The 10938-nt window shown below is 41.6% G+C and overlaps 1 protein-coding gene across 7 annotated transcripts in view; it reads right to left on the bottom strand.

Moving 5' to 3' along the window:
• Positions 1 to 10938, bottom strand: part of LOC102879959 (A-kinase anchor protein 17B) — a 137703-nt gene that overhangs the window by 20568 nt on the left and 106197 nt on the right. For 3 of the 7 annotated variants that reach the window (XM_025046105.1, XM_025046118.1, XM_025046123.1), the window contains exon 1: positions 1778 to 2589. The exons of the other annotated variants lie outside the window; for them this stretch is intronic. The gene's annotated coding sequence lies outside the window, so the exon portion shown is untranslated. Of the gene's footprint in view, positions 1 to 1777; positions 2590 to 10938 lie in introns of those variants that run through there. 7 annotated transcript variants of the gene reach the window in all.

The following is a 10938-nucleotide window of genomic DNA, read 5'->3' as shown; positions in this document are numbered from 1 at the left end:
GAGCTGATTTAACATTTGAAGAAAATCAATCTCTATCTTTATCTCTTTCTTTCTCTTTCTTTCTCTTTCTCTTTTCTCTCTCTTTCTCTCTCTTTCTCTCTCTTTCTCTCTCTCTCTCTCTCTCTCTCTCTCTCTCTCTCTCTCTCTCTCTCCCTACCCCCCCCACGCCTCCGCTCAGACACACACACATACACACACCACCACCACCGCCACCACCATTACCTCCACATTCCCAAACCTCTGTGCCTCACCTTTCCTTCTGATGCTGGGGATGATACATGAAACCAGTCAAAGGCCACTTTCTTCACATGTGTATGATAGGGAACCCAAACAAATGGGCCACACTGCAGGTGTGATCTTTGACTGGGACTACATGGAAAGTGCATGACCCACCACAGGAGCTAAGATGGCCTCTGCTGGCCTTGTTCCTCCACAATGTTACTCCACCTCAGGTCAGCCCCACCCATCCTCTGATATGCTTAGCTGAGATCCCCCAGGCACCAGAGCCAGCAGGCCTATTCCCCTTATAACTTTTATCTGTGCTTAACAAGAGTTAGAGTGAAAATACCTTCATGCAAGTTACTCCATGCTTCAAGTTACTCCATGCTTTGAGTGACTCCCTCTCAAATAAATAAGTAAATAAAAAACAGGGCACAGAAAAAAAAATGACTACTGGAATACCACATTCTTTAAAAAGCAAACAAACAAACAAAAAAAAAAAACAGAACTTGAGAGGTCCCAACTATAATGGTTTTCTCAGCATGAAGACTGAACCCTACCAATTATGCTGCACAAGTTTACGCTTTCAACAGCATGAAGTTCCAAAGTTCGATTAGAGGCAGGCAAGAAAACAGTACAAAAATGGGCACGATATTTAAGACCTCATTCTCAATATAGAAAAGACAGAGAAAAAAGGCCCAAAGGGTAACCAGTCCTCATACTGGAATCCAGTTTTCCAATACAAGTCACTCCTCGGAGTTAGCGGCATTGCAAAGTTCTCCGGTACTGGTTGGCTTTAAATAAAATCATAAAAAGCAGGAGACCAGATGCAAAGACACGGGCCCCAAGGACTGAGACTCCACGATTCCTCCGCGTTCAAAGATGGCAGTTTCTCCTATAGCGTGGGCCTCTCCAACTTGCTTCTTCTCCTCCGCCCACTGCCCCCGAAACCAATTCAGGAACTCATACCCCGTGCCTTGTGGGAGAGCCCTGCTCTCCCAGTCAGATTGGAAACCGTCTTATAGGACCCGCGCCAGAAATCTCAAGTCAAGATTCTTGACACGTCCCTGAAGCTAAGGACCGGGTCATCAGAGGGGAGGGGCGGGGGACCCTGCTAATGATTAATCGGATGAGTGCTGCCAGAGCAGGGTGGGGGGCGGGGGGAGTCGAGCGCCTTGGTCCCTGGCGTGTGGATGGAACAGGAGAGTGCACCTTCAGTTACCCCTAGCATGATGCCAGTCAGCGTACCCCAGGGGAATGCCCCGAGTGACCTCAACAGGAGCAGCGGCTGGAGCGCCCCCTACTGTGGCGCCAGGACCAGAGGAGGTAAAATGAGAGGACAAGGGGAAGAGCCTGGGCGATCTGTGGAAAATCTGACTCTGCAGGGGTAGGCGGGGCGACCAGGGGTCTCCCGCTCATCCCCTCCCCAACCCCCACCGAGGGTCCAGGGTGGCCCTGTCTACGAGGCCCCACAGCTCCCGTAGGCCAGGGCAGCTGGCCGGCCGAGCCGCAGTGGGACGTGGCCTCGTTCTCTGCCAGCAGAGCTGGGGGCATTTACCGGGAATCTCAGGAACCGCCGCGTCTCCGCTCGGGTCTCCGCTGAGGTAGTGGGGCTGCCGCTGCCGCCGCCGCCGCCGCCTCCTTCCAGCCGTCGCAGTTGCACCCGCAACGCTCCTCGTTGCTCCCTGCGACTGTCTGGCGAGGCCAGCTGTCGAAAGGCTCGCGTCTCGAGCGCACGGAGCACACGAGTATCCTCGTTGTATCCAAGTCAGCGACGCAAGGGTGCGCCCGGAGCCAAAACCCCGTGCGCCCTTAGCCGTTGCTGCTTCCCAGATCCCGGCTGCAGACTCGCGGGTCTGCTCCGCTAGGTGGGCTCTTGCCCAGCCAATTGCCTCCCCTTGTGGGCTCCGCCCCACGCTGCATCCCTCAACTTGCCTGCTGGACCAATGGCAACAAAGGACTAGTCCCGCCCCTTCTATTCTCCTGAGGCCAATCGCTTTCTACCCGGGAGCCATTCAAGTAGCCCCGCCCCTCTCGTGCGGCAAAGCCGGAGCCAAAGTTTATCCCACTGCTCAATTGCTCCTGGCGATGGCTAGGCTTTGACTGGGTTACCCCATCCCCAACCCCGACACGAAGTTACAATGACTTAGAAGCTACAACTTACCTGGTCTGCCGATCCCCGTGCGACCTATTTCCGTTGAGCAAAACGAGTATAAACAAGCTGACGAAGAGGTACTGCTGTCCACCCTTAGGCAGGACTGCTGAGAAATATATACTGTTTGGCCAGAATTTACACATCGCAGGTCCAGAAGAACCTCAAAGGTCATCCGCTGACTCTATCCCCGTACTGGTTTTTTTTTGGGGGGGAGATTTTAGGGGTGGGCGTGTGTGCGCGCGCGCGTGCGCGTGTCCCATGTACAGGGTCCCTGCCCTCTAAGCTGGACAACTTCAGTGACTCACAGGCTTTTTGGCCCACGGCTTGGTTCTCTGCCTCATAATTTGAGGTTGAGTGAAACCGACCCCCTGGTAACTTCTGCCCTCTCGAGGCCAAGCAAAGCCAGCTTTGCTCCTCTTCCCATGGTGGTCCAACAATCTGAAGATAAATCTTCTGGCCCCATGGTTCTTCCAGGCTCTGTTACTCCAAAGACCTGGGTACAGGAATTTTTTTCCTTGCTGAGTGAAGGGAAGCAGAGTTTGCCACCTCAAGATATGCCAATTTTTGGCTATTGATTACTTTAAGCTGGTTATTTTTAAGAGATAAAAGACTCAAGAAGAACCTTTTACCTGTGTGAAGGAATCCAGATAGAAAATTCTGCTTATAGGAATGGAGCTATCACCTTAGCATGATATAAACTAAGTGTGGCAGACACAGAGGAACCTAGCAAACTTTGTTTGTAGACTCTCCCTTGTGTCTCATTGTTTCTGGAGGGCCTGGCAAGAATGTTTACCAAATGTTTGCTCTTTCTCATCTACCTGTGAATTGCCCACTTTCCCTTTGAAGTCTCAGACCCCTGCCTCCCGCTCCTTAGTCCAGACTGGTATATCAACCTCAACTGCCCAGTTTGTTCTGAGATCCCATATTCTTAGGGAACTCATATATGTACATACATAATAAATTTGATTATTCTCTTCTGTTAATCTGCCACATGTTAATTTGATTATTAGACCAGCCAAACAAACTTAGAAAAGTAGAAGGAAAATTATTTTTCCTCCCCCACCTGAGCATCATTAAATAATATTCAAACACATTCCATTAAGTTTGGTAATTGAAACGACTGGTTTGAATGCCAGAGGTTATGGCCCTTTTCCTTTATGTTTAGTTTAACTTACAAAAATCCAACTTGTCAAAGTGTTCTGTATGTGTGTGAGTATGTGTTTATTGTGTACGTGTGTGCTGGGTTCTTTTTTCTTTTTCTTTTTTTCTTTTTAAGATTAGGATAAATCAAACCAACACATTATACACCTCAAATTTACACAATGTTATTTGTTAATTATATCTTAAGGAAAAATATATAAGCAATAAGATCAGGATAGCAATTTGTACCATACCTTAGGCATTAAAGTTTCTGGATCTAGAGAGAGAACACACGAACAGAACTGTATGTTGTAAAAATGAATCAATTGGAATCGCACAATGACAGAACTTCAGTGTTAGAAGGGATTTTAAAGTTAATTTAATCAAAACCCACCCTAGATGCTTATAACTACTGCATGGGCAGTTTTTCAGGTTCTATACAAAGTTCTTAGCTCCCTGGCCTCTGAAAGAAGGCTTTGTTCTTCCTGTTAAGATACATGGCTCTATATGGCTAAGTGATTTGAGGGGCATCAAGAATGAGTCTTTGTCCAATTTTTTTCCTATCGGGTTAAATGTGTCTTCAGGACCTCTTCTTTCAAAATGAAAATCCCAAAAACAGAGGGAGGAAACCCTTTGACATCTCTCTTAGCAATATTTTTTTTTGACATGTCTCCTTGGGCAAGGGAAACAAAAGAAAAAATAAATGGGACTACATCAAACTAAAAAGTTTTTGCACAATGAAGAAAATCATCAGCAAAATGAAAAGACAATCTACTAAATAGGAGGAGATATTCATCAGTGTTACATCTGATAAGGGATTAATATCCAAACTCTATAAAGAATTCATACAACTTAACACTGAAAAAAAAAAACAAACAAACCTACAAACAATCCAATTAAAAAATGGGCAGAGAATCTAAAGAGACATTTCTCCAAAGAGGGCATGCAGATGGCCAATAGACATATGAACAGATGCTCAACATCACTAATCATCAGGAAAATGCAAATTAAAACCACAATGTGATATTACCTCACACCTGTCAAAATGGCTATCATCAATAAATCAACAAACAAGTGTTGGTGAGGATATGGAGAAAAGGAAACCCTCATGCACTGTTGGTGGGATTGTAAATTGGTGCAGCAACTATAGACAACAGTATGGAGGTTCTTCAAAAAACTAAAGAGAACTACCATATTACCCAGCAATTCACTTCTAGGTATTTATCCAAAGACATCCAAAACACTAATTAAAAAAGATATACGTAGCCGTATGTTCATTGCAGCATTATTTACAATAGCCAAGGTATAAAAGTAACATAAGCATCTGTCGATAGACAAATGAATAAAGAAGAGCTGGTACATATGCATAGTGGAATATTACTCAGCCATAAAAAAAATAAAATCTTGCCATTTGCGACAACATGAATAAACCTAAAGGCTATTATGCCTAATGAAATCAGTCAGACAGCAAAAGACAACTACCATATAATTTCACTTACATGTGAGATCTAAAAAATAAATAAATAAATAAATAAATAAATAAATAAATAAGCGAGCAACCAAAACAGAAATAAACTCATAGGAGAATAAATAATGAACAAACAGAAACAAACTCATAGATACAGAGAATAAATTAATGGTTGCCAGATGGGAGGGGGCTGGGGGATGGATGAAAAGGGCTAAAGGAATTAAGAAGTACGAAGTTGTACTTATAAAAATGGTCAAGGGGGCGTAAAGTATAGCACAGGGAATATAGTCAATAATATTATAATAACTATGTACAGTGCTAGAAGGGTACTAGACTTATCAGGGTGATCACTTTGTGAGTTATATAGATGTCCAATCACTATGCTGTACGCTTGAAGCTAATAAAATAGTGTATGCAAACTATAATTGAAAAAATTTAAAATATTATTAAATAACGTTACTTTTCAATTACAGTTGACATAGAATATTATATTAGTTTCAGGTGTACAACATAGTGATTAGACATCCATATAACTCACTAAGCGATCACCCCAATAAATCTAATATCCCTCTGACACCATAGTTGTTACAATATTATTTACTATATTCCTTATTCTGTACTTTCTATCTCCATGACTATTTTGTAATTATCAATTTGTACCTCTGATTCCCTTCCCCCTTTTTCACTGACCCCCCCAACACCCCTCCCATCTGGCAACCCTCAAAATGTTCCCTGTATCTATGAGTTTGTTCCATTTTTTTTTGTTGTTGTTAATTTTGTTCTTTATATTCCACATGTACATGAAATCATATGGCATTTGTCTTTATCTGATTTATTCCCCTCTGCACAATACTCTCTAGGTCCATCATGAAATATCTTTTTCCATCCCTTTACTTTTAGTCTGTATGTGTCTTTTAATCTGAAGTAAGTCTCTTATAGGCAGCATATGCAGGAGTCTTGCTTTCCTATTCACTCAGCCACCCTATCTTTTTGATTGGAGCACTTAATTCTTTTTCATTTGAACTACTTGTTGATAGATATGTCATTATTGCCATTTTTTATTCACATTTTTGATATGTATTTTTTTCTTCTTCTTTAATAAGTCCCTCCAACATTTCCTGTAATACTGGCTTGGTGGTGATGAACTCCTTTAGCTTTTTCTGGGAAACTCTTTATCTGTCCTTCTATTCTAAATGATAGCTTTGCTGGGTGGAATAATCTTGGTTATAGTTCCCTGCTTTTCATCACCTTGACTATTTTGTGCCAAGCCCTTCGGGCTTGCAAAGTTTCTGTTGAGAGATCAGTTGACAGTCTTATGGAGCTCCCTTATAGGTAATTAATTGTTTTTCTCTTGCTGCTTTTAAAATTCTCTCTTTGTCTTTAATTTTTAGCATTTCAATGATGACGTGTCTTGGTGTGAGCCTTTTTGGGTTCATCTTGTTTGGGACTCTCTGAACTTCCAGGATTGTATGTCTATTTCCGTCACAAGTTTAGGGAAGTTTTCTGTCATTATTTCTTCAAATAGGTTTTCAATTTCTGCTCTGTCTCTTCTCCTTCTGGTATCCCGATGATACAAATGTTGTTAAGCTTGATGTTGTCCCAGAGGCTCCTCAGACTATCTTCATTCATTTTGGGGGGGGGGCGGGGAATTCTTTTTTCTTGTTGCTATTCTGATTGGGTGTCCTCGGCTACCCCATCCTCTATGTCACCGATTCAATCCTCCATTTCATCTACTCTGTTGATTCCCTCTAATGTACTCTTCATCTCAGATATTCATCTTCATTTCTGACTGACTCCCTTTTATATTTTTCATCTCCATTTTTATGTTTTCTATCTCTTTTTAAAAGTCTTCGCTGACTTCTACTTTTCCCCTAAGTTCATTGAGCATCCTTGCAGTGTTTTGAACTCTGCATCTGATATATTGCTTGTCTCCATTTTGTTTAGCTCTTTTTCTAGAGCTTTGTTTTTTTTCTTGCACATGGGATATGCTTCTTTGTTTCCCCATTTTGTCTGCTTCCCTGTGTCTGTTTCTATGTATTAGGTATGGCTCCTAAGTCTCCTGGTTTTAGTAGAGTGAACTTACATATTAAGTGTCCTGTGGGTCCCAGTGGCACAGTCTTCCCTGGTCACCTGAGTGAGGTACTCAAGGTGTGTCCTTTGTGTGGGTTGTGTGTGCTCTCCTGTTGTAACTGAGCCTTGGTTGTTGTTTGCCTGTCAAGAGGAGGAATTGACTCTCAGGCCGATTGGTTGTGAGGATTGACCAATGAGGAGCAGATCCGACACAGCAGGATTGATTCGCTTTGACAGGGCTCTGATGCCTTCCCGCTCTGCCCTTCGGGTGTGTCCTCCTCAGATGCAGCCCTGGGTGGTGCTCTGGCTCCAGTCAAAGCTGGCTGCTGGGTGTGCTGGACCAAGGGCCTCCTGGGAAGGTTCCAGCTACAGACCAAGTCTAGCCACAGCCTGTGCACTTTCTGGAGCCACCTGGTAAGAGTCACCAAACAATCCACATATTGCTGCCACCTGTGCTGGGGTTATAGTCTCCTCGAGAAGCCACGCCAGGAAACAACACCGGCTGCTGTTAGTGCCGGGCTTGAGGCTGCTGAGCACACCAAGGCCAGACTTTGCTTTTTTGGGTTTTGTGAGCCTTTGAAAGATTTTAGGAAAGTCTGTAGCAAGAGCCAAGGTAGGACATTTGTATGGAATAAACCACTGGAGGCAGCTTGTGTGGGCCCACCACATGGGAAAAGCAGAGTCTCAAAGAATCACCTGGGTGGAGCTACTTGTGTTATCCAGGTTGATGGTGACCTTCAGCAAGTAAGGCTGGCCATGGGCCCTTTAGGAGGACCTTTAGAGGCAAGTCTTCAACTTGCCACAGCCCTCCATCTCACTCAGCCACAAATCTACTGGTTTTCACAGCCAGAGACTATGTGGACTTCTCTTTCCAGCACTGGAACCCTGGGCTGGGGAGCCCAGTGTGCAGCCAGGACCCCTTGCTCCTTGGGTGGGGGAGGGAGCTCTGTAGCCAAGATAGTCCTCCCGATTCTCGATCGATTCTTGATCGCGCCACACAGTTGTTTTAGGACCGGGCCATTTTGTGTCTCTGACCCTCCTTCCAGTTTGAAATAACCTCTTTTGTTTGTCCCTAGTTGTAGGGCTTCTGTTCAGCCAGCCCTCAGACAATTCCCAGTGATGGTTGCTCAGTAGCTTCATTATAATCTTGGCATGGTTGCAAGCGGAGGTGTGCGCAGCCTCTACCTTCTACACCATCTTGACCAGTCCCCTCAGAATTAACTTTTTAAAAAATGCAAATCTCACTGGGAAGAGCCACATGCTAACATTTACTAGCTATTAACACTTCGATAAGGAAAACAGTATAGATAATTTTTTTTTAATTTAAGGTACGTGTATCAAATTGCAGTTTTTAAAGTGTTTTCACTTATTTAGTCATTTTCGATCCTCATAGTAACCTGAGTATATATCTTGATTTCCATTTTCCAGGGGAGGAAGCTAAGACTCATCTAGGTTAAATCATTCCTCAGGGTATTTGAATTCCAGTTCTGTCATTAACCTTGGGCAAATGACCATGATACCGTAGGCCTCAGTTTCCCCATCAATAAAATCAAATCAGATGCTTCCAAAGATTCCTTTCAGCTCTGTCTATAATCCCTCTACTCTTTTTGGCTGAGATCAGGGCACTGGGGGCTAGAGCATTTTCATGGTAGCTGGAAATAATTTGGGCACTAAGGTACTTTTTTGAAAGGACAAGCTCTGGTAGAAAGCCCAAGGAGACAACAGGAGAGCAGTGAATATTACAAGGAAGAAAATCTAAGAAAGGAAAGACAAGAAGCCCTGAACTCCAAACTTACCAATTCCCTAGGTCTATAATATAACCACTTCAATTCAAATTTTGAACTAAAAATTCCAATTCACTTTCTTTAATGATTAAAGAATCTTCCATGTAAACCTTAATTAAAGTCTGTTTGGCAAAGTATTTTATCATATTCAGACAATAATTACCACAATTAATTACATAAGGAAATTTTTTGCACATCCCCACTTATTCCATATAGCAAAAGGGAAGATAAGAAATTGCAGCCTGAGGAAGTCATTTGGAGGGAAAAACCAACAGGCAAATGGATATATTCTAATACATTATGCAAATCCTGTGGTGACACACTCCCTGCTCTAACTCATTCATTTGCTGGAGGAGCACTGAGAGACAACTAATTTAATGACTCCATACTTTTTTAATTTTACTAAGCAAATACAAGTTTTATGCCTAATGTAAAAGGAATTTAAGATGCCAAGTGAAAAGTGGTGATCTTTAAACTGGTTGCCAAGAACCTGAAAGCTAATTCCTAAGGTGATAAGCCCACTTAATAGTCTGTTTTTTTTGGAGTGATTAAAAACATGTTTAATTGCAATAGAATCATTTTGGCTTACAGACATCTAATAGTTTTTTCAGTAAATGGCTCTAAAGTCAGAATAAATAACACAATCTACTTAACTGAGTTATTATAAGGGTTAATTAATTGATTTTAAAGGGTTTCAGAAGTTTTATAAAATAGCGACCTGGCAATCAGGAAACAACTTATATTTAGCTTAGGCTCTGTCTTCAGAAACTATGTGGCTTATAGTGATTTATTTCACTTCTCAAGGGCTCAGTTTCTCCATCTATAACATTAAAGGGAATCGGACTAGAGAATCTCTATTCTTTGCATCTAACATTCTAATGCTCTACTCACCATTATTATATCCTTTTTTAGTAACTTAAAACAGCAACAATTTACTTTTGGCTTTCCTAAAATTGGGTTCCTGGAAAATTTTCCAAAATGTTCTGCTGTTTTCCAGACACAGTCACTTAAGCATACTGACCCCAACAAAACCATCTAAATATTAATATGTAAAATATAAAACACATATAGAAAGAAGGAAAAAATAGAATCTAGATTTTCACAGTCATGAACAAGTAAACGAAAGCCATTTCTTAGTAATTTCAGACCCATACTTTCCTCTTCCCGTTTTTTCCATGCTTTTCTTTTCCAAGGATTTTTATCACTCTGCCTCCTCCCTAAAATGAATCTGGGGCTATTTCTAAAAGGAGTTAAGACGAGATGCTTTAAAAGAAAAATGACATTATATGGAGAGGAGGAAAAGTGGAATACAAAATAGTATGTACAATATAATTTCAACTGGGCTAGAATACAGTGCATATACTAAAGATTAGATTGCCTACCAAAAGGTTAACAGGCTATATTTTAGCTGCAGGATTGAGGGTTAGATTTTCTCCTGCACTCTAGTTTTTTTATTTACATTTTATTTACATTTTTTATTTACATAGGACATTTTTATTTACAATGCCTGAGCATGTATTATGTTTATAATATGAATATATATATCTTTAGCAAAAGGAACAGGGGTGACTTGTTATTACAGACAGCATAGAGTAGTGGTTCAAATAGTACAGTCACATTGCCTGAGTTTGACTCAAGGAGGACTTACCAAGTGTGAACTTGGCCAAGTTATTTAACCCCTCTGAGACTTAGTTTCCCACCTATAAGATGGCCATAATACTAATAAAGGACCTACCTCATAGAGTTATTTTCAAGATTAAATGAACTACTCCATTTAAGTGCTTAGAACATTTTAAGCACTCAATATTAGCCACTATTTACAATATTGAACATTTATTGTAAATATAATATATGCATGTTATTAAAAAAAACAGTACAGAGGATTTTAAAATAAAAAGTAAAATGAAGAAGTATGACTATTTTTTCCCCTCTTTAACCCCAGCCTTATTCCTAGAATTAACAGCTTCTTATGCTTCCTTCCAGAAATTTAAAGGCAAATGCAAACATGTATCTTTTAAACATACACAATGCACCCACACAGAATCATAATATACATATACCTTTTCACCTTGTTTTTTCACTTAATGATCCCAAGATCTTTC

Source organism: Pteropus alecto, unplaced genomic scaffold, assembly GCF_000325575.1.
Source record: "Pteropus alecto unplaced genomic scaffold, ASM32557v1 scaffold280, whole genome shotgun sequence".
Lineage (NCBI taxonomy): Eukaryota > Metazoa > Chordata > Mammalia > Chiroptera > Pteropodidae > Pteropus > Pteropus alecto.
The sequence above is the reverse complement of the archived record's forward strand: the minus strand, read 5'-3'. Positions and strand labels throughout refer to the sequence as shown.